The following is a 21,357-nucleotide window of genomic DNA, read 5'->3' as shown; positions in this document are numbered from 1 at the left end:
CATATACATTATATGTAACGAAAGACAACGCAGCGGATTCCACATCTAGAAATCGCATTTCAATCTTGTTTGTTGGGCAGAAGATCGCTTTATACTTCGTCTGAGGTGGAAAAACATGTATCAGCTCCTGTTGGAATTCTGCAGTCACAGGAACGCGCCCTGTGGTTTACTGCTCAGAAAAATGTCTGCTCACGTTTGAGGGGATGCCACAACTGTAGTGCAAGTATGGTGTCAATGAGTTCAGGAGGACTATATTCAGTGCCATGTAGGATTTAAGTTATTCCACGCGATTAGCGCCCGAGAGGGCAGATTGTACAGCCACGACACGTAGCTCAAGTCAGGAAACTAGCTTCTTAACAGCGAGACAAGTATGGACAACAACACTGCGTCGACGTCTGGAGAACCACGGACAGTCAGTAAGGCGACTACTTTAGTGACTTCCCCTGACGTGGCAGCGAACAGAGCCGCGGCCACAATAGTGCGCCCAGCGAGAACACTGGACACAGAAGGTTTCACAGCGTCGTATTTTCAGATAAATCATGGGTCTGCGTGCAGCGTCACGATGAGTGTTTTGATGTGTGGATGAGCCCAGCACCTGTGCATGATGGCATGGAATGCCGTTGTGCAGACAACACTATTATCTCTGATTAATATAGTCGGTAATTTCCACAGCAACTATTGCATTTCTGACGCCATATGCCTAGTGGCTGTGTCCTATCTTCAAGGTGGCATTATCTTTCAAGATAATAGAAGCCAGTGTGCAGTCTGTGCTGTCCTAGCCTACTTCGATACAGAGGGTGTTGGGGCGTTTCCCTGGCCAGCGCTTTTTCCTGATCTCTGGCCCATTAAGAAAAAGGTCATGCCGGCCGCTGTGGCAGAGCGGTTCTAGGCACTTCAGTCCGGAACTGCGATGCTGCTACTGACTCAGGTTCGAATCTTGCCTCGGGCATGGATGTGTGTGATGTCCTTAGGTTAGTTACATTTAAGTAGTTCTAAGTCTAGGGGACTGATGACCTCAGATGTTAACTCCCATAGTTCTTAGAGCCATTTGTACCATTTACTTTTGAAAAAGGTCATGGTTCGATGAGAGATTGGCATTCAATCACTCTGCAGTCACTATGCTTGAAGAACTCTGGCAAAGAGCTGAAACAGCATGGTATGACGTACCTGTTTATAAGATTTTCGAGGTGGCAGTGCTTCAGCAACTGTGCACGCAAGAGCTTGAATGGATTGGAGATAACATTCAGTTATTTGGAAAATACAGGTTTATTAAATAAACGTTGACCATGTTTTCTTTTTCAGAAGGTATTGGACGTAGAATCACATTATTTATATCCAATATGCGAATCGTTGACTCTGCCTATTACATGTGCGTGTCATCCACTTAACCACCATTTAAAATATATGACATAAGAGTAGTTGCTCTCTTCTGTAGATATTTCAAAAAGTTTTAATCTAAAGTTGTATAATAGAGAGCTACTAATTTTAAATAATGTATTATAAATTGTGATTAAGTGGACGACACGCACTATACTAGACAGAGCCAACATTGAATATAGATAATGTGATTCTACGTACAATACCTTCTGAACAAGACAGTTTTAAAATTGTCAAAACCAGGGCAAGTTTTGATAAATCTTTATTTTGCAAATTATGGGCTATTATTTCCAATCCATTGAAGTACTGTATCAGTTCGACTCAAATCAGCCCGGTTAGTCACTGGTACCCAGAAGTGGCACACCGTGCATAAAATTTTGTGCCTATTCTTCCTACTATATTGTATATGCGCAATAAGTAATTTTCGTTACTTGAGAAAGTTCTTGATGTTGTAAATTTAATGGCCAGCGTTGTGCTAACTACCCATTAACAGGACCACTATAAGTTTCCTTACACTGTATGTTAGTTCTGGCGGGAGGTGGTTCCAGGTGAAAGAATATCTTGGTGATACACGTGTATCCTCGGAGACAACCTTCACTCATAAGCATATGAACAGCTCTGCAACTACGTACTGAACGCGACAAACTATTCCGATAGCGTAGTAATGGTGTCGTTAGATGTCAGTCATTATCACAATGCTTCCCCAACCATTAGTATCGACTTTCAGAATCATGGCCGCTATACTAATTTTAAATTAAACTAAAATGCGTCCGAACAGGTCATGAAGGCCCAACGGTACCCACCGGCCGTGTCATCCTCAGCCCACAGGCGTCACTGGATGCGGATATGGAGGGGCATGTGGTCAGCACACCGCTCTCCCGGCCGTGTGTCAGTTTCCAAGACTGGAGCCGCTACTTCTCAATCAAGTAGCTCCTCAGTTTGCCCCACAAGGGCAGAGTGCATCGCGCTTGCCAACAGTGTTCGGCAGACCGGATGATCACCCAACCTAGGGCTAGCCCAGTCCGACAGCGCTTAACTTCTGTGATCTGACTGGAACCGGTGTTACCATTGCGGCAAGGCATATTACTTTTAAGTAGTTTCTTAATTGTGCTCAAAACACTGAGTTCGCTCCAGTATTATCCTTCCACAGAAGATAAATCTCTGCCACTACAGGTACTCGATATGGAGACTTTGACACTGCTCACAACTGTATCTTGATAATTCTGTGTATGATGACGTGTCTTGCCAAAAGGCAAGATGTGTCTGATTTTGACTGGAAGTGCTGGATTAACATTAAATTCCACTTCTTCTCTGTTTCTTCTTCTACGTCAACAGATATCGGAATGTCATGATCGTCGTTATCAACGTGTCTACTGTACTATGCACAGCAGGTCCAAGTAAACCAGCCAGCATGGATCCAAATAACAATCGATATCTACCAACACCTGACAGTCACTTCCAACTCATCTAGATGATCTGTCTGCAGAAAAAGAGGACTGGATTAACATATACAACTGTTTATACAGGGTGGTTCAAAAATAGTTTTACAAACGTCGGCGACATGTTCCTAACACAGCCAGAATTCGGTGTTCTGTGAGCACAGACAGCAACTGAAGAATTCACTATGGGTATGGAAATAACCACATCTTGCTAATTTTCCATACCTTGTCCTGTGAGATGATAAAATACTCCCATGAAGGACGTGGATTACGACGATATACTAACTCTTACGCTTAAGAAACGCTGAAATCTAGTACCTGAAACTATCAGGAGGCTTCGTCCAGTACCTTATGGTTCGAGAATTCTGCTAATCAGTACGTAGGGTAATCTAATAACTACTAGACGAAAGAGTTGGATCAGGTACCATTTTATTGATTTCTTTAACAAAATGGACACTGATCAGCGGCAACATTGTGGCCACCGGCCTACTATCGATAAAAACCCATCCAGGCGATAGCAGCGTCACCTGGCGAAGAATGACTGCTAGTCAGGCACACGCACGATGCATGTAGTATTAGTGAGCGTGCTGTCCGTGTGTACAATGGGGTAGTTGCGCGATCTATCTGAGTTTGACCGAGGGCGGATGGAGATGGCTCGGAGATTCCGCACAAGTACTTCGGAAACTGAACGACTTGTCGAGTGTTCGAGGAGTGCTGTGGTGAATGTCTTCAAGAAGTGGCGAACCCAGGGTGAAACCACGTCGAGACGTCATGGGCGGCCACACCTCATTACAGATGTCGAACGTCGTAGGCTGGGCAGACTTATGAAACAGGACAGACAGTGAACTGTGGCGACACTAACGCCAGACTATAAAGCTGGGCAGAGTCCAAGTGTGTCTGAATGCACAGTTCGCCGAATACTCGTAACGATGGGGCTCCGCATCCGATGAACCACGCAAGTGCCAATGTTAACACCATGACATCGATAATTATGCCTGAAATGGGCTTTCCGGCCGGTGTGGCCGAACGGTGCTAGGCGCTTCAGTCTGGAACCGCGCTACCGCTACGGTCGAAGGTTCGAATCCTGCCTCGGGCATAGATGTATGTGATGTCCTTAGGTTAGTTAGGTTTAAGTAGTTCTAAGTTCTAGGGGACTGATGACTTCAGATGTTGAGTCCCATAGTGCTCAGAGCCATTTCAACCATTTTTTTGAAATGGGCACATGACCATCATCCATGGACGTTGGCGTAGTGGCAAAGCGTTGCATGGGCTGATGAATCCCTATACCTTCTTCATCAAGCCGATGGGAAGGCCTGAATCCGTCGTCTTCCAGGGAAACAGCTCCTTGACACCTGTACTGCGAGACGGATACAAGCTGGCTGTGGTGCCATTATGCTCTGGGGAACATACACATGGGCATCCATGGGTACAGTGGGTCTCGTGCATGACACCATGACGGCCAAGGAGAATCGAATACTGGTTGCAGGCCAAGCACACACCTTCATGACGTTCATACTTCCCGACAACAGTGGCATTTTTCAACAAGATAATTCGCCATGTCACAAGGCCACGAGTGCAACGGAATGGTTCGAGGAACACAGTGACGAGTTCCAGTTGATTTGCTGGCCTCGCAACTTGCCAGATCTGAACCAGATCTAACTCATCTGGAATATGACTGAACGTAGCGTTAGAGATCATCGCCCCCTTGCCCGGAATTTACGGGAATTAGGTGTGGAGATGCGGTCCCGACTCCCTCCAACGACTTACCAAGGCCGCAATGCTTCCACGTCACGACGCATCGCCACTGTTATTGATGCCAAAGGTGGACATACTGGCTATTTGGTAGGTGGTCATAATGTTCTGGCTGAAGAGTGTATGTTGAGCAATTAATAATGATGAATCGCCACCAGCATTACACTGGAAAAGACGATTGAAATGGTGGCAACAGAACAATCACGGGCACACAAATAATAATTTCAGTCGTGGTAGAAAAAAGAATCAAATTAGCTTGGCATCAATAGAGTACACAGCTGGAATAGAATATGGAAATTAAACTGTAAACAATTCATTAGAATAGCCGTGAGACCCACAGCTGATAACAACACCAATTAATCGATTCATGAGTGGTTAGCGACCGAAAAACCCCAAGGAAAAATTTGCCTTGTAGAAAAAAACTTGGATGACTTCAAGTCACTCAAGCAGAGCCTCGGAAACAGTATCTCAGATGTAAAGCGAGGTTAAGGCTTATTTTTCTCTGCCACGTAACCTGAAATTGAAAATGTGCATCGCAGTTTGCAGTCCGCAGTGATCGTAGCCGAAGGTATTGGCGCAGACCGTTGATGGCAGAGAGCCGCTAATAGGGCATGACGCTCGTTGTAGCGGGTCGACTGAGTGATGCCGAAAACGTCATCTTGTCGATGTCGACAAGTCAAAGTTGCGAGGAAGTTGAAGCAGCCTCCGGAATAACTTGCCAAAGTCCATCTCCTTCACTTAACTACACCTGCCCTGACTACCCTGCATTTTACTAGCCACCGACTAACTAGTATGGTGCTCAAGATATTCCTCCTCACCTCGGAACAGCACTTGCAAATAAAAAACCCTCCGCGACTGGTCACAGAAAGCACCCAGGTGCACCGCCAACTCCAGACCTTGACATTGGTTCCCTGTCTCCAATGGTATGATTTAACATGCATCAGCCATTGAAAACCGTACTTTCACAAGCCAGCAAGGACCGGACGAAGATATCCATGACCGGTTCTCCATGATGGGAAATTCTGTGAATTCTAGGACGGTTACCAGTCCCGTTCCCACGCAAGGAGTGCTGGAGACGCTTTTGATGTCACGTATGTCGATAATCGTGGCTTAGCGAGGAAGCACCTCGAGATCAAACACAGCAATCAGTTTCACTGTGGACAGACAAAACCGTCCATTGACAGCTTTAAACGAGGATGGGGTCACAACCCGACCATCCGTGAGGAGTTGGTTCACAGTGCCATCCTCTTGGGAACACAGTTACTAGGAAAATAGTGCTTGGCTGACATGTGGTTTTATAGAGCATGAGAAAGTTGCTTTGCCACGGTTACAGGAAACCTCGCCTGCCAAGCCATGATGTGAATAGAGAAATCTGAGCGTCACCAGCAGTGAGGTTGATACCAATATCCATTCATGATCACCCATCTACAACACTAGCAACTACGCACTAACCACTAATGAGCTGCATCCATGAAACTGCGAGTAATGCACGGTAAACACAGAATGATTTAGGAAGCAAAATGAAGTGGTGGAAGTTTGATAGGCTAATCGCGTATGCAAAGCAGTTTATTATGTGAGGTAAGGCGCAGGACAGGCAGTCGTCTCACAACACAAAAACAAGAAAACAAGTCCACATTAACAAATGCCAAAAATCTTCTATCTGGTAATGAAATTTTAATAAAACTTGATGTTCAGCTCATCAATCACACATTCTCAGCTTGAAAGTGCCATCAGCTCGAAAACTCATAGTAAATATTCATACAGTACATCTTAAAAAGTTTGCCGAAGCCCCTTATGCACAAAGCACACGTTTCTTAGTGCTTGCCAGGGTAAGTTGTCTAAGTATTAGTTGAGAGTGTTCTGAAAAAGTTCTTTCAGGCAACACCGGGAAGACATGCTGGACGAACGTATGGACCCCAGACAGTCACCTACATTTCCAAACCAAACCAAACATTAGTTTTAAACCGATGCTAATTCCTAGCCTGGACATCAGCACGTGGATTTATATCGACCCACATGTGTTGCTTGTGGATGTTTGTCATTCCATCTCTTTCAAATGTTAATCGTAAACTTTCATTAATAATACTTGTTGTCGTTGTGGTCTTCAGTCGGATGATTGGTTTAATGCTACCCTCCATGCAACTCTATGCTGTGCAAGCTTCTTCAGCTCCGTGTAACCACTGAAACCTATAATCATTCGTACCTGGTTATTATATTCGTCTCTTGGTCTGCCTATATAGTACTAATTCTACGATTCCTTGATGTCAGCCAAGTTGTGCCACAAATTCCTTCTCTCTCACTCTCCAATTCTATTCAGTACTTCCTCATTAATAATGCGATACCTACCTAATCTACTGCATTCTTCCGTTGCGTAGCATTCCAAAATCTTCTTCTCTCTTCTTGTCGGAAGCAGTTATCGTCCGCGTTTCACTTCCGTACAAGGGTACACTCCAGACAAATGCCTTCAGAAAAAGACTTCCTAACACTCAAATCTTACATTAGATATTAACAATTTTCTTCAGGAACAAGTTTCTGGTCATTTTAGTCTACATTTCATATCCTCTCCACTTCAGTTACTTTACTGCCAAACACCAAAACTCATCTAGTACTTTCAGTGTCTAATTTTCTAATCTAATTCCTTCAGAACCCCCAGATTTAATTCGACTACATTCCATTGCCATTCTTTTACATTTTTTGTTGTTGATCTTATATCCTCCTTTCAAGACATCGAACATTCCGCTGAACTGCTCTTCCAAGTCCTTTTCTGTCTCTGACAGAATTACAATTTGATCCGGAAACCCTGAAGCTTATTTATTTCTTCTCCATGACCTTTAATTCATTCTCCAAATTTCCATCGGTTTCCTTTACTGGTAGTTCAGGGTACAGATTGAACTCCACTCGGGACAGGCTACAACCCTGTTTCATTCTCTACTCAACCATTGCTTCCCTTTGAAGTCATTCGACTCTTCTAACTGCCATCTGGTTTCTGTACAAGTTCAATGTAACCTTTCGCTTCCTGTGTGTTATCTCTTCTGCCTTAAGAATTTCAAAGAGTGTATTCCAGTCAATATCCTCAAAAGCTTTCTGTAAGTCTTTAAGCGCTATAAACGTAGGTTTTTCCAACTATCATTTTCCATCTATCATCTAAGTTAAGTCGCAGGGTCAATATTGCCTCGCTTGTAGTTGCATTTCCTTGGAACGCAAACTGATGTTCCCAAGGTCAACTTCTTACCACCTCTTCTATTCTTCTGTGAAAAATTGATGTCAGCATTTTGCAACCACGACTTATTGAAACGGTAATTCGGTCTGAGTCACAACTGTCTTGGTGTTCTTTCGAACTGGAATTATTACATTCTTCTTGAAATCTGAAGGTGTTTCGCCTGTCTCATGGAAACGGATTCCTGACATATATAGGCATGAACTTGTCTTGTTTTGTGTGAGGAACCTGCATAAACAAATAGGCAGTTTAAAAATGGTTCAAATGGCTCTGAACACTATGGGACTTAACTTCTGAGGTCATCAGTCCCCTAGAACTTAGAACTCTTAAACCTAACTAACCTAAGGACATCACACACATCCATGCCCGAGGCAGGATTCGAACCTGCGACCGTATCGGTCGTGCGGTTCCAGACTGAAGCGCCTAGAACCGCTCGGCCACACCAGCCGGCAAATAGGCAGTGTTTAATTAAGTAATACAGAAGAGCCAAAGGACGTTCTTACAATGTTTTTATGATCAGTTAATCCTCTAATTGTCCGCCCGCTTAGCTGCGTGGTCAGTGCATCTCTCTGCCAAGCAGCGGGCTCGGGTTCGATTCCTGGCCGGCTCGAAGATCTTCTCAGGTTGGGGATTGAGTGTCGTGTTGCCCTCATCATCATGTCATCATCATCGACACGCGAGTCGCACAATGTGGCGTCAACTAAAAAATCTTGCAACTTAGCGGCCGAATTCCTCCAGGTGGGGGCCCCCGGCCATCAATGCCATACGATAATTTCATTTCATTTCAATCCTCGAATGGGAAGAAAACATTAATTGAAAGATGTGATTAGACGAGCTTAGAGCTGCATGCAGATTGGAGTAAAAGTAGGAGAGGGTAATCTCAGAGACTAATCAGGTGTTCGATCTGAGGTTTCTTGACTCTGCCCTCTGCGACTTATTGTCTTCGTCTGTACTACGGGGTGATAACCTGTGAATGCAAGAAGGACATGGGACACTTGCTCATATGCAGTATAACTTCTCGTTCATGAAGGTACATTCCGTTACATTGAACGTGTAGCATTGAGTGCTCTACAGGATCAACGTATATAGGTGTAGCGCTATACGACGTCAGAGAAGATGTCATGTTAATGTGCTTTAGGTCCCTCACCTTCTCAAGGATTGCTGGAATTAAGGAAAACTTTTCTATCGCTAGTGACCACAAATTAGGAGTGTATTCTGAACAAATAACGGAAAAACACGTGCACCAATCACTTCTTTTCCTGATTGTTGCTTAGAGATAGCCATTTCCTGCATTCTGAAAACTGGAGATACGCCGGAATGGACATCTACGGTAATAATGATACTACCAATAACGCTGTCATCTTCATTATAAATCACTTTGCATCTACTCCTGGACTGACGTCTCCGCTAGACTTTTCTATGCATTACGGCCCTACCCATGTTGCTCCTGTATTTTTCTTAATATCCTCACCCTATTTTCCGTTAGTTAGTCTTTACGGTCTGTTCGTATCTCCTGGAATCTAATAGAGAACTTCCTTGGTCCATCTACTATTCAATTCAAACGCCTGGGTAAATGGACCACCCAGCTCCGTTTCATTTTCATTATCATCATAATTTCGTTCTCCATTTCAGTTCGTTTCCTGTAATATTTATGAGTTTTCAAGTTTCTTCTAATAATTCAAACATACATCTTTTAATTCCTCTCCGGGTAACCCATAAATTTTGAATGGTTTTCGCAATAAAAGTGTAAGTCTTAAGCCCATAAAGCAACAGCGGTATTTCACAATTTTTATTCTCACTGTTTTCGACACAGTGTAAGGAAAGCTTTGAAAACTCAGCTTAGTTTAATAAAAATATGCTTCACTCTTCGGTTAATTTACTTTTGTTGCCCACTAGCAGTCCCAAATACTAAAACTTTCAACTGATTTTGTGACTTCATTATTAATGTTGCAATTCCCTGTTTCTCGTTCTGTTGTTTGTACATCTTCATAACTGATGGAGAGCCATAAATTTGTCGATTCAAGGAGTCATTTTTGACTAAGGTTGTATGTTTTAAGACCTCTTTTTACATACACAGTGGAATGTGTGGCAGTGGCCTTGTCGAGGAACTGTCACTATTAACTGCTGCTTCTCCCATTTATTACAGAAACATATCGTAAATTAGATATCTCTTTTTCAAACCAAGGGCACAGTTTATCGAAAGAATACTAGGGCTGTGAATAACCTACTTGAATACGAGCGTTGTCCAGAAAGTAAGTTGTGAGCGCACTTTGATCGAGTGTAGGTGCCTAGAACAGCGATATCTCCAGCCAACTAGGAGTGTCCGCTGAGAGGCTTCGCCTTGCTGAATGCAGCCCACCTGACACAACTGCCCCGCACTTCCCACTTGGTGGCAGTTCTCAGCCGCACTCTGCAGGGGCAGTGAAGACACTCCTGCAGCCTTTTCGATAGGAAGTGTTCGATCCCCCACAACACAGCCCTAATTTGCTGGTCCTGAGTATCATATCTGTTCACATGAAACGCTGGATACGAAGACAAAACTTGGGTCCAGGCTACGTGCCATAGACCAGCGAAGAGAATTATCGGAAAACACAGGCGGCTGCATTCTATGACGATGGTGTTGCAAATTTGGTATAACGCTCTGACAAATGTCTAAGTCGGAGCGGCGACTATGTAGAGACGTATCTGGAAAGTATAGCTAACTCTTGCAAATAAAATGTTTCTGATTTACACTGTGGTTTCCATTTAGCGACCAATCGGAACTCACTTTCTGGACAACCCTCATATTTAAAGTAATTTTGGAGCACAAAATTGTACATTATGCAATGAGCTGGCAAAGTCGTGGGATAGTGATCTCCAAACAAAAATAGACACCATCCGAACAGGCTTTTAAGGCCCAATGGTACCGAAGGCCGCCATGTGGTCCTCAGCCCTTAGGTGTCACCGGATGCGAATACGGAGGGCCATGAGGTCAGCACACAGCTCTCCCTGCCGTTGTTAGTTTTTGTGACCGGTGCTGCTGCTTCTCAATCAAGCAGCGCCTCAATTGGCCTGAGTGCACCTCACGTACCAACAGCACTCGACATTATCAGACGGTGACCCATCCAAGTGCTTGACAAGCCCGACAGCGCCAAACTTCAGTTGATCTGACTGGAACCGGTGCTATCATTGCGTCGAGGCCGTTGGCGGGATAACGATATGCACATAGTCAAACTGGGGTAGTATCGCGTACGCAAGGTGTAAGAGGGCAGTGTATTGGCGGAGCTGTCATTTGTACTTTGGTAATTCAAGTGAAAAGATTTCTAACGCCATAATGACCGCACGACGGGAATTAACAGACTTTGAACGCTGAATGGTAGTCGGAGCTAGACGCATCGAACATTCTATTTTGGAAATCGTTAGAGAACTCAGTAATCCGTGATCCACTGTGTTGAGAGTGTGCTGAGAATACCATATTTCAGGCCTTACCTCTCACCACGGGCAATGCGGTTGCCGACGGCCTTCAGTTAACGACAAAGAGCAGTGGCGTTTGAGTCGATTTGTCAGTGCTAACAGACAAACAGCACTGTGTGAAATAACCGCAGAAACCAACGTGCGACGTGCGACCAACGTATCTGTTAGGACAGTGCGGCGAGATTTGGTATTAATGGGCAATGGCAGCAGATGACCGATGCGAGTGCGTTTGATGACAACAATAAATCTCCTGCAGCGCCTCTCCTGGGCTCGTAATAATGTCGGTAGGAAATTAGACGAGTCGAAAATCGTGGTCTGATCAGATGAATCCCGATGTCAGTTGGCAAGAGCTGATGGTAGGGCTCGAGTGTGGCACAGACCCCACGAAGCCGTGGACCCTAGTTGTTATGAAGGCACTGTGAAGCTGGTGATGGCTCCATAATGGTGTGGGCTGTATCTAAAAGAAATGGACTGGGTCCTCTGGTCCAACTCAACCGATCGTTGATTGGAAATGTTTATGGTCGGTTTCTGGGAGATCATTTCCAGTCATTCATGGACTTCATGTTCCCAAACAACGATGATATTTTTATGGATGAGAATGTGCAATCTGATAGGGCAACAGCTGCTCGCGATTGGTTCGACGAACATCTGGGCAATTCTAGCGAATGATTTGGCCACTCAGACAGCCCGACATGAATCCCATCGAACATTTATCGAACATTATCGAGAGATCCGTTCGTGCACAAAATCCTGCACCTGCAACAGTTTCGCAATTATGAACGGTTGTAGAAGCAGCATGGCTCAGTATTTCTGCAGGGGTCTTCCAACGACTTGTTGAGTCCATGCCACACCAAGTTGCTGCACTACGCCTCGCAGAAAGCGATCCGACACGATATTAGGAGGTATCCCACGACTTTTGTCACCTCAGTGTAATGTTGTTTAATACACTGGCAGCAGTCATCAATGGTTCAAATGATTCAAAAGGCTCTGAGCACTATGGGACTTAACTTCTGAGGTCATCAGTCCCCTAGAACTCAGAACTACTTAAACCTAACCAACCTAAGGACATCACACACATCCAAGCCCGACGCAGTATTCGAACCTGCGACCGTAGCGATCGCGAGGTTCCAGACTGAAGCGCCTAGAACCGCTCGGTCACAACGGCCGGCAGTCATCAATGGAAATATCTGCACCTATAACCATTACACCCTTAATACTTCGATTAATTTCTGTCCTCTGATTTAGTTCCCTTTTACTTCTTCTTGGTCTTAAACTGTATTCTAAGAATATTAGTTTGTTTATGTAGAGCTGTAGAACTAGTTTTTCATCAGTGAATTAATTCATTTTCAGAAAGTCCTTTCTCATCTGTGCATTTGATAAACGGAAAGGAGAAGATGGGTAGCTAGTTAATGAAACAAAGTTAACCCTCATTTACCTCTGTCAACTGTACAACATGTAAAGTAATTCTCTAATAGCTGATAGGTTAAACTAGGTAGTGACATTTGTGAAAAATGTTGTTATTTATCTCCTATCCATTCGAAGAGCGACGCCTGGAAGCGAAAAACTCACAATACTTCTCTGAAAGCAGAGTGAAGTATTCCCTTGAACGATGTCTTGCAGTTTTCCAGAAAATCTATCACTACTTGAGACATCCTTTAGATATAAATGTGTTTCAAAGAGCATTATCTCAAACTTTTTAAATGTGAAACATGGGCACATCCTCGGATGTCTCCCACAAAGTCTTCTCTCTGTGCGATTTTGATTTTTTATTAACCTAATACTTCATGAGATGCGACTGCATCGATAGCGTAATACTAAGAATTCAGTGATGGACATCAGATTTTATGTATTAGCACTAGTGTAAACAGAAAAATCTCGCTGAAAGCAAGTACAGTTACAGAAAAAAATTTGCGACGCCAAGAAGGTGCTGTGCGACATAAACGAAAGTTGGCAGGCGTGTTTTTATATTTGAAAGATGATGGCTGGCTCTGAGCACTATGGGACTTAACTTCCGTGGCCATCAGTCCCCTAGAACTTAGAACTACTTAAACCTAACTAACCTAAGGACAACACACACATCCATGCCCGAGGCAGGATTCGAACCTGCGACCGTAGCAGTCCCGCGGTTCCGGACTGCGCGCCTAGAACCACTAGACCACCGCGGCCGGCTGAAAGATGATGTGTATTCAAATTTTGTGCCAGTAACTAGTAGCTAGAAGCGCCACTATGAGGATGCAAATCAGGTTTGCGTTAAATACACGCTGTGATGGTCGTGAGCATTACTTACGTTTGAGGCTGGACGTGATGAGCTGATGTCAGTCAAGAATGCCTTTAAGGCGATAAGGACGCATCAAGACCTCATGGAGTTTGAACGAGGTTGTGTAATAGCTCCACAAGAAGCTAGATGTCCGTTCTGCGACAATGCGGAAAGACTTGGCCACTCTACATGATTGCTATCAGTAGTGGTAACGAGAATGTATGGCTGCAAGAAGACCAGGCTGCGGAAGAATAAGTGGCAATACCGAGGGGAAAGCCCATCGTGTTCGGCGTATGGCTCTGGCGCATCGTACTGCATGTGCAGTAGCAATCTGACCAGCAGTTGGCACCACAATGACACAACAAACTGTTACAAATAGGTTACTTCAAGGACAGCACCGAGGCAGACACCTTGTAGTGTGTATTCCACTGAACAAAAAACACTACTATTTGTAAGTTCAATGGTGTCAAGCGCAAGCTCATTGAAGATCTGGTGGAGGTCTTTTGTGTTTTCTGATGTCAGTGTGGTCGTTAGGACGAGGTCAGCTGAGGGCCAGCAACCAACCTGTCTGCGTCCTACAGGCACTTGACTCATACCTGGCGTTATAGCCTGGGATGCGATTTTGTATGACAGTCGGAGCACTCTCGTGGTCATCCCACTCACCCTGACTGAAAATCTGTACATCAGTGTTGTGGTTCGACCTGTTGTGCAGCCATTCATGAACACCATTCCAGGGAGTATTTTCCAAGAGGATAACACTCGCCCATATAAAGCTGTTGCAGCCCAACATGCTCTACATAGTGTCGACATGTTGCCTTGGCCTCCACCATCATCAGATCTGTCTCCAACGAAATTTTAATTATAATTATATTAATACCGCCAGCGGCTGACGGGCGTTGATTTACATCTACGGGGAAAGGCGAAAATGTGTGCCCAGACCAGGACTCGAACCCTGGATCTCCTGCTTACATGGCAGACGCGCTATCCATCTGAGCCACTGAGGACACAGAGGATAGTTCGACTGCACCGACTATCTCGCGCACGCCTCCCGCGAGACCCATATTCTCACCTTGTAATTGCACACACTACATTCGTAGTGTCCCACCCCAACACACTCATTACTCGTGGAAGACATTTTTACCAAGTCCCGTACGAGTTCGGGGAATATGTGTACATCGGCAGAGAAGAAGAAGGTCATGGCCGGTATTGCCGGAACTATATACTTATATGGATATGGTATCTGTTCTTTTGGACATGTTCGAAAAACAGACACAATATCCATATAAGTACACTACTGGCCATTAAAATTGCTACAGCAATAAGAAATGCAGATGATAAACGGGTATTCATTGGACAAATATATTATACTAGAACTGACATGTGACTACATTTTCACGCAATTTGGGTGCATAGCTCCTGAGAAATCAGTACCCAGAACATCCAACTCTGGCCGTAATATGGCCTTGATACGCCTGGGCATTGAGTCAAAAAGAGCTTGGATGGCATGTACAGGTACAGCTGCCCATGCAGCTTCAACACGATACCACAGTTCATCAACAGTAATGACTGGCGTATTGTGACGAGCCAGTTGCTCGGCCACCATTGATCAGACGTTTTCAATTGGTGAGAGATCTGGAGAATGTGCTGGCCAGGGCAGCAGTCGAACAGTTTCTGTATCCAGAAAGGCCCGTGCAGGATCTGCAACATGCTGTTGTGCATTATCCTGCTGAAATGTAGGGTTTTGCAGGGATCGAATGAAGGGTACAGCCACGGGTCGTAACACACCTGGAATGGAACTTCCACTGTTCAAAGTGCCGCCAATGCGAACAAGAAGTGACCGACACGTGTAACCAATGGCACCCCATACCATCACGCCGGGTGACACGCCAGTATGGCGATGACGAATACACGCTTCCAATGTGCGTTCACCGAGATGTCGCCAAACACGGATGCGACCATCATGATGCTGTAAACAGAACCTTGATTCATCCGAAAAAATGACGTTTTTCCATTTGTTCGTCGTTGAGTACACTATCACAGGCGCTCCTGTCTGTGATGCAGCGTCAAGGGTAACCGCAGCCATGGTCTCCGAGCTGATAGTCCATGCTGCTGCAAACGTCGTCGTACTGTTCGTGCAGATGGTTGGTGTCTTGCAAACGTCCCCATCTGTAGACTCAGCGATCGAGACGTGGCTGCACGATCCGTTACAGCCATGCGTATAAGATGCCTTTCATCTCGACTGCTAGTGATACGAGGCCGTTGGAATCCAGCACGGCGTTCCGTATTACCCTCCTGAACCCACCGATTCCATATTCTGCTAACAGTCATTGGATCTCGACCAAGGCAACCAGCAGTGTTGCGATACGATAAATCGCAATCACGATAGGCTACAATCTGACCTTTATCAAAGTCGGAAATGTGATGGTACGCATTTCTCCTTCTTACACGAGGCATCACAACAACGTTTCACCAGGCAACGCCGGTCAACTGCTGTTTGTGTATGAGAAATCGGTTGGAAACTTTCCTCATGTCAGCACGTTGTAGGTGTCACCACCGGCGCCAACCTTGTGTGAATGCTCTGAAAAGCTAATCATTTGCATATCACAGCATGTTCTTCCTGTCGGGTAAATTTCGCGTCTGTAGCACGTCATCTTCGTGATGTAGCAAATTTAATGGCCAGTAGTGTATAGTCTGTGTCCAGTCGAGCAATCCCACAGAATGACAGCCGGAACCTGTATAACACGACACATGCACATTTGCATGCTTGCATTCAACCTTCTGGCGGTTACCCCAGTTATCTATACCAATGTATTCGCAGAAATTCATTACTCTATATCTACTATTTTTTAGTGTTGCGATTTTCTTCCGTCAGTATATTTACAACAGAATACACGCATGGAAACACAACAGAACTATTAACGGTCATCAGCTTTGATAACTTGGTCTGACGCTAAGCTTCCATGTCCTGCAGTCCCAACCAATGACACGTAATGTAATAGAGCATGATTATGTGTCTGGAGAATCTCCATTGCTGTGGTTTCTATGCGAGGCACCAAGGAACTAATTCGGAAAAACATGACGAACAAGCTGCCGTCCGGTCACATTTCTGGATGAGAAATCAAGAGAACGTGCAGGAAAAAGCAACATTATTATCTGCAGTATTTCAAAGAAGAATTGCTCATTCTTCATTACATGTGGTTTGGCAGTGTTCTGTCGAAATATAGCATGCGGAATTCGCTACAGGAGAAACATTATCTCCCTCTAAAAACTTGTCTGATGTATAGAAAGTCCCAACGGATTTACACTTTTGAGTCGAGATCATACGAGGGCTTGCTGAAAAGTAATACCTTTGAATTTCTTACGTGAAAACTCTTAAAACGATTTACGCAAAATAAAGTTATTAATATCCTACATCATTATTCTTCATGTCTACAGATTTGCAGCCCTCTGCCGCTAAAGGGCTACGAATTGTAGCGTGTAACATGGCGATGTGTAAGGTAGCTGTCGTTGTGTGAGAAAGAGCGTGCTGTAATCGAGTTTCGAATTCGAAGAATTCGTCCACGTGTGGAGCACCATCTCCTCCAGCATGGCAGTGCCAGGTCGAAAACAAGTGCTGCTATATCTGCAACAATCCGACACTTTAGGTTTACTGTCATCGATCACCCTTCATACAGTCCCGACTTGGCTCCACCCGATTTTTATCTGTTTCTAAAACTTAAAGAACACCTTCGCAGTCTCACTTTAGTAGTGACGAGGGGAGCAAGCAGAGGTGAAGTTCTGTCTCCGTCAACCAAACCAAACATTGCTCACTGGCTGTATCAACAAATTGGTCTCTCGCTGGGAGAAGTGTGTTCGTCGCCAGGGTGACCATGTTGCGAAATATATACGTAGACATGAAGAATAAAGGTGTAGAACGTTAATAACGTGTGTTTCCTTTCACATAAAAGATTCAGAGACTTTATTATACAGCACACCCTCGTATGATGTAAACAACAGTGATCCAGACCATCTTATTCGCATTCGTATGCTAAAGTGTTTAATAATGCCAGCAGCCAGGTTGCAGCCCCTATTTTAGCATCGAAGCGTATTCAGCCATCCGAAACAGCTAAATTTTGTCTCCCGTCATTCCCCTGAGAAACATCAATTTTATAATCACACGGCTGTATTGCGTTTGATGATTCACTTAATTGTACACTACTGACCATCAAAATTCCTACACCAAGAAGAAATGCAGATGATAAACGGGTATTCATTGGACAAATATATCATTCTAGAACTAACATGTGATTACATTTTCACGCAGTTTGGGTGCATAGATCCTGAGAAATCAGTATCCAGAACAGCCACCTCTGGCCATAATAACTGTCTTGTTAGGCCTGGGCATTGAGTCAAACAGAGCTTGGATGGCGTGTACAGGTACGGCTACCCATGCAGCTTCAACACCATACCACAATTCATCAAGAGTAGTGACTGGCGTATTGTGACGAGCCAGTTGCTTGGCCACCGGCCACCATTGACCAGACGTTTTCAATTGGTGAGAGATCTGGAGAGTGCGCTGGCCAGGGCAGCAGTCGAACATTTTCTGTATCTAGAAAGGCCCGTACAGGACCTGCAACATGCGGTCGGGCATTATCCTGCTGAAAATAGGGTTTCGCAGGGATCGAATGAAGGGTAGAGCCACGGGTCGTAACACATCTGAAATGTAACGTCCACTGTTCAAAGTGCCGTCAAGGCGAACAAGAGGTGACCGAGACGTGGAACCGATGGTGATACGACAGTATGGCGATGACGAATACACGCTTTCAATGTGCGTTCACCGTGATGTCGCCAAACACGGGTGCAACCATCATGGTACTGTAAACAGAGCCTGGATTCATCCGAAAAAATGACGTTTTGCCATTCGTGCACCATCGCAGGCGCTCCTGTCTGTGATGCAGCGTCAAGGGTAACCGCAACCATGGTCTTCGAGCTGATAGTCCATGCTGCTGCAAACGTCGTCGAACTGTTCGTGCAGATGGTTGTTGTCTTGCAAACGTCCCCATCTGTTGACTCAGGGATCGAGACGTGGCTGCACGATCCGTTACAGCCATGCGGATAAGATGCCTGTCTTCTTGACTGCTAGTGATACGAAGCCCTTGGGATCCAGCACGGCGTTCCGTATTACCCTCCTGAACCCACCGATTCCATATTCTGCTAACAGTCATTGGATCTCGACCAACGCGAGCAGCAATGTCGCGATACGATAAACCGCAATCACGATAGACTAGAATCCGACCTTTATCAAAGTCGGAAACGTGATGGTACGCATTTCCCCTCCTTACACGAGGCATCACAACAACTTTTCACCAGGCAACGCCGGTCAACTGCTGTTTGTGTATGAGAAATCGGTTGGAAACTTTCCTCATGTCAGCACGTTGTAGGCGTCGCCACCGGCGCCAACCTTATGTGAATGCCATGAAAAGCTAATCATTTGCATATCACAGCATCTTCTTCCTGTAGGTTAAATTTCGCGTCTGTAGCACGTCATCTTCGTGGTGTAGCAATTTTAATGGCCAGTACTGTATATTCGCTGGCTGTTAAGAATGCCTATAGGACTATATATGTGTATTTTTTTCACGTATAGTCTCATTGGAAGCAGACAATACTGGCAAACAGATTTTAAATTAAACTGATGACTGCTACCAATTCTGTGCAATTCATATCAGTTATTCAAAGTCTATGGTCTTCCTAAAACCAGCTTAGCAATGTTAATATCTATTTCTCAGTTAGTGGAAAGATGCGTGGTTTTCGGGCGCCTAGTAGGTTTATACGTTGTTTGTAATTGAATGGGATTCCTTATGAGGTTTTCTGTAATGAGATTTTGTGTTAGCTGATATTGAACGATGTTCAGTTTTCGATATGTTCTCTGAGACATTGGTGAAAAGTATAACGTTGTCTTTGGTATCCCATGATTGTCTGTGGAATAATTTATTCTTCAGGTGGTTAGCACCTAACAGTTGTTTCGTACGTGTGGGTACGAGTGTAATTACTCGATATCCTGGAAAAATTATACGTTTATGCCGTAAATGGTTGCGAAAGCATACTTCACCTTTTAGCAACAAATAATCCTGGACAAATAGTGAGTATAATATAGGGATTAGCGACCACAAGCCAGTTGCTGCTAGGCTGAATACCGTAACACCTACAACCATCAAAAAGAAACGCAAAGTATATCTATTTTTAAAAAACTGATAACAATGCTCTTAACGCCTTTCTAAGAGACAGTCTTCACTCCTTCCGATCTGATCATAAAAGTGCAGAAAAGTTGTGGAATGTTTTGAAAGAGATGGTATCGCCAACAACTGAGAGATATATATCACATAAATTAATAAGTGATGGTACTGATCCCCCATGGTACACAAAACGGGGCAGATCGTTGTTGCAGAAGCAACGAAAAAAGCATGCCAAATTTGAAAGAACGCAAAATCCCCAAGATTGGTAAAGTTTTACAGAAGTTCGAAATATAGCGCGTACTTCAATGCGAGACGCTTCTAATAATTTCCACAACGAAATTCTGTCTCGAAATCTGGCAGAAAACCCAAAGAGATTCTGGTCATACATAAAGTACACCACTGGCAAGACGCAATCAATTCCTTCAATGCGCGATAACAACGGTGAAGTCACTTATGACAATGCCACTAAAGAAGAGTTGTTAAACACGGTTTTCCGAAACTCCTTCAACAAAGAAGACGAAGTAAATATTCCTGAAATCCAATCAAGAATAACTGCCAAGATGCGAAACATAGAAGTAGATATCCTCGGTGTAACAAAGCAGCTTAAATCACTTAATAAAGGCAGGCCTCCGGTCCACATTGTATACCAATCAGGTTCCTCTCACAGTATGCTAATAAAATAGCTCCACATTTGGCAGTTATATACAACCACTCGCTCACAGAAAGATCCGTACCTAAAGACCGGGTAATTTCTCAAGTCACACCAATACCCAAAAGGGAAGTAGGAGTAATCCGCTGAATTACAGGCCTATTTCATTAATGTCGATTTGCAGTAGGATTTTGGAACATACACTGTATTCGAACATTATGAAGTACCTCGAAGAAAACGATTTATTGACACACAGTCAGCACGGATTCAGAACATATCGTTCTTGTGAAACACAACTGTCTCTTTATTTTCATGAAATAATAAGTGCTATCGACAGGGGATGTCAAATTGATTCCATATTTTTAGATTTCCAGAAGGCTTTCGACACCGTTCCTCACAAGCGTCCTCTAACCAAACTGCGTGCCTGCGGAGTATCGCCTCATTTGTGCGACTGGATTCGTGATTTCCTGTCAGAGAGGTCACAGATCGTAGTAATAGACGGAAAGTCATCGAGCAAAACAGAAGTAATATCGGGTGTTCCCCAAGGAATTGTTACAGGCCCTCTATTGTTCCTGATCTATATTAACGGCATAGGAGACAAGATGAGTAGCCGTCTTAGATTGTTTGCAGATGATGCTGTCATTTACCGTCTTGTAAAGTCATCAGATGACCAAAACGACTTGCGAAATGATTTAGATAAGATATCTGTATGGTGCGAAAAGTGGCAATTGACCCTGAATAAGGAAAAGTGTGAAGTTATTCACATGAGTACTAAAACAAATCAGCTAAATTTCGATTACGCCATAGGTCACATGAATCTGAAGGCTGTAAATTCAGCTAAATGCTTAAATATTACAATTACAAATAACCTAAATTGGAACGATCACACAGGTAATATTGTGCATAGAGCAAACCAAAGAATGCGATTCATTGGCAGAACACTTAGAAGGTGCAATATGTCTACTAAAGAGAGTGCTTACACCACGCTTGTCCACCCTATT

Source organism: Schistocerca piceifrons, chromosome 3 (assembly GCF_021461385.2).
Source record: "Schistocerca piceifrons isolate TAMUIC-IGC-003096 chromosome 3, iqSchPice1.1, whole genome shotgun sequence".
Lineage (NCBI taxonomy): Eukaryota > Metazoa > Arthropoda > Insecta > Orthoptera > Acrididae > Schistocerca > Schistocerca piceifrons.
Note: the sequence above shows the minus strand (reverse complement) of the source record.